The following is a 4,185-nucleotide window of genomic DNA, read 5'->3' on the forward strand; positions in this document are numbered from 1 at the left end:
ACGGCGGTGGAACAGTCGCGGCTCTGCATGCCTTTTAATCCCTAAGCCCCTTCGCCTTCGGCCTGCAAAACCTCTTTGCGAGTTTAATGCTAATAGGAAGCTCTTGGCGCGTTTTGTCCGCAGATTATTCTGTGCTTTTAAGTCGAGATAAAATAACGATTTCTGGTTTTACAGATGGGAGATCAGCCCAGTAGGCCAGAAGTGGTGTGGGAAACAATATGGACTCTCTCAGCCTAGCGCGTTCTCTCGCTCCGAGGAAACACCGTCTCCCAAGACACAGGCGTTACTGAAAGGCAGACATCTCGTGGGTGAAATCTGGCGGTGGGAAATACCTGTGGTATCACTACTGTGTGTAACTGATAGAGGCATGGGAGTCAGTCCCCAGCTGGACACCATCAACCTGGAAAACACCTTAATGTGGGTCAGCGCTAGCTTTATGAAATAACAGGCTATTTTTAGCTTCAGTTAGTCTGATACTGTTCTAGTTATATTTAACTAGTTAAGCCTCTCATCTGCATGTTAGGTTATTGTTACTATAGAGATTACAAGAGTCTGCAGAAGTTGTTTTTTGATCTAAAAAATAAACAGCTCAATTCTGAATCTCAGCAGTTTGTATTGACTTGTACGAAGGCATGGCTGGTTTATGGTTTTGCCCAAATTTTCTATTTTTGTATAACCTGCAGAAACCATGGTTGGGACAGAGGAGGTTTTCATGGTAACCGACACGCGAGAGGTGTTATTCAGAACATGTCTGTATTACCTTTCACTCCACCTGGCTTCAGGTGGGCATAAGCTAATTTCTGACCAGGAGACATGTCTCTGCTAGGATAATATACGAAGCTTTTCTGGGCTGTAAACACATCTGGGCTGTATTTATTTACATTTGCATTTTGTATTTACTCACTCAGGGCATGCATCTGGTGAACTTGCAACTGTTTGCACTTCTCCATGTAAAACTTCTTGAAAACGTGCTCGGAATCCTATAAAATAAGATGGTGATCCCAAGGTTAATGGCTGCTTGGAATATTGTTTATTTGTTGGTGGTTACAATGTTAGGAAGGTTTTGGGGAAAAAAGAAAAAGTCAACACAGCTTCTCTCTCTTGTCAATAAAGCTTGAGGAATTTGCTCTGGATAGAGTCCTGAGGCAGATTAAACAGCTCGTTACCTGCTTTAATCCATGCTGGTTTTTTTTTTTTTAATCCAACAATGCAAGCTTTTGTTTACTGTTTCATCACACATTACACTGATCAGGATTTTAGGATCAAATTACTTTCTGCTGCAACATCCTTTCAGTACTGTAGCACAGTAGTTTACACTGGAAATAAGAGTCACTGGCAGTTTCTTTGAAATTATATTCCCCAGGAAAAAAGGATTTAGCTCAGAAAACTTTTAGTCTAAAAACACATGGGTTGGTTTGTTGTTTTTTTTTTTAAGAAAGAATGCCTGTGTCATTTTAACTATTTAATACTGATTTTTATTATGATAGTCCGTATCTGGACCCCCTAGTTGTGGTTAATTATGTCACACTAGTTGGCACTTAAGATGCAGTCCCTGTGTTTTACGCTCTGAGATGGCAAGAGATACTTGGAGTGTTAAAGAGAAGTAGACTACAGTGAAGTAGTCTACTATTTCATATAGCGTGGACAGAGTCAAAGATATTTATAGGAGAAATAGACAAGTGGATAGTTACAAGGTGCCAACTAGTGAACTGATGAAACAAAGTGGGTTGAGGAGGCAGAAAATAACAGAAAGAGACAAGACTCCTGAAGAACTTTAAAGATAAGAAAAAAAAATGCTTGTAAAGAGAAATCTGTGGGGCGAATTCAGAAGAGACTGATATTACCAGTTTGAGAAGCAAAGACGTGATCATCACCATTGTGGCATTAGGAAGATTAATACAACTTTTATCGTAAGAGACTATAATAGGACAAAGTTTGAATATATTTTTGAAGCAATGTGAGTCAAAAATAAAATTTGGGCATGGCCTGAATGTCCGTCCAGCGCTTACCTAGTTGACTATTATCAATATTTTTTGAAAGTTTTAATAGGAAGTTGTGCATTAAACCAGTCAATTTAAAGAATACCGAAGTTTCAAAAATCAAAATGCTAAGTTGTATCTTATGATTACTTTCTTTTGTTTTATAAAACGTGCTGTTTTGTAATCTATGATAATTTGATGTTGCCTTATTCTCTAAAGTACAACAGTGAAAAAAATTCCCTATTCACTTTCTTTATGTAAAAGTATATATAGTTTATATGCTTTGTTAGCCATTTTTGTCAAGAAGGGGAATCCTAATATAATTAGGAAGCAGTTTTGTACATCTTTGTCAACCTTCCTGTACTTACAAAAAATCCATTATATTGTTTTTTAACCGGAGGGACCAGAACAGGAAGTAGCCTTCAACATGCAGTCACACAGTGTCCATGCATCACTTTGAAGTGGTTTGTATTAATTTCTTGCTAGTACATGTGTTCTGGTTTGAGAATTTTGCTTCTATGGGATTCGCGAAAGTTGAATTATAAAATATTACTCTTATGTTTGAAATATGTATCTTTATGTATAAACTAATATGAATGTTACTTGAAGACTACATAAAAATGCTGATTCTTAATGGGCCTGTCTTTTGCAGATACTTAGCTTCCTTAGTCCCTCTAGACAGAAGTCAGTTGTCCCTGACATTTATGTGGGTCTTCTGTATCATAACATGAGGACAAAACCCAAACAATTGTATACTGGAAAGAAATATCAGAATCTGAATTTGTTTAAGTATCAGTTGGATGTAGTTTCACTGTTTACGTGGACCAAATTTGAATGGAATCAGGGGGATTTTATATAGATATTGATGTCATGTCCGTTACTAGTCTATCTGTATGGAATTAACTTCCACACTTAAGGGTTTGCTCGTTAGCTCTTTGATTTGCTGATATTAGCTGTAGCTTTTTGTGGTGAAATTTCTGAAGGCTGTATTTATGCCCATGTCATGCCGATGTTTAAAAAGGTGAAGTGAGTTGACTATGACCGGGTTAGACTGTCACCTAATAGAAAACTCATACATGACTAAGCTGATTAAAACAAAAAAGAATTAAAGGATAAGAATATAATTAATGCAAATCAATGTAGTTCTAGGGAAAATAGCTATTGTAAAGAAAGCTGACTTAATGCTTTGATAAGATTACAAGATTGGCATAAAAGTAACTGCTGTAACACTAAATGTTCATGTTTTCCAACATTTTTATCAAAGGAGTGTAATCAAAGATCACTGAAAAAAACGTGTGACTGATGCAAAGTGATGAATAGCAAGTAACAATGATGTCGATGTAGTTATGCAGAGTATTTAGATTGTTTAGTAACATGTTCACTCAAAAATGTGTTTTAGTACAGACACATGCAAAGTCATACAGCTAGAACCAGGAACATAAGCAAGATTAATAAGTTTTTAAGAATGCTTCTGTTACTCTAAAAAGAGTCCAGGGATTATAATGGACAAGTAAGTCAATATGAACTCCCAGGGCAGTGCTGTGGTAACAGTAAAATGATCCTTACGTGATTCTTAGAATCTAACATGAAATTGTAGAGAGATTTTTATTTTTAAATAGCATCAATACTAACTATTGAAATAACCATGTTGTGGTGGGTTGACCTTGGCTGGATGCCAGGTGCCCACCAAGCTGCTCTATCACTCCCCCTCCAACTGAACAGGGAGAAAAAAAAGTATGACGAAAAGGCTCGTGGGTCGAGATAAGGACAAGGAGATCACTAAGCAATTACCGTCATGGGCAAAACAGACTCGACTTGGGGAACATTAATTTATTGCCAATCAAAATCAGAGTAGGATAATGAGAAATAAACCCAAATCTTAAAACACCTTCCCCCCACCCCTCCCTTCTTCCCGGGCTCAACTTCACTCCCAATTTTCTCTACCTCCTCCCCCTGAGCAGCGCAGGAAGATGGGGAACGGGGATTGCAGTCAGTTCATCACGTCTCTGATGCTCCTTCCTCCTCACACTCTTCCCCTGCTCGAGCATGGGTTCCCTCCTACAGGAGACAGTCCTCCATGAACTGCTCCAGCATGGGCCCTTTCCACGGGGTGCAGTCCTTCAGGAACAGACTGCTCCAGCGTGGGTCCCCCATGAGGTCACAAGTCCTGCCAGCAAACCTGCTCCAGCGTGGGCTCCTCTCTCCA

The sequence above is a fragment of the Aptenodytes forsteri genome, unplaced genomic scaffold (assembly GCF_000699145.1).
Source record: "Aptenodytes forsteri isolate BGI_AS27 unplaced genomic scaffold, ASM69914v1 Scaffold115, whole genome shotgun sequence".
Classification (NCBI taxonomy): domain Eukaryota; kingdom Metazoa; phylum Chordata; class Aves; order Sphenisciformes; family Spheniscidae; genus Aptenodytes; species Aptenodytes forsteri.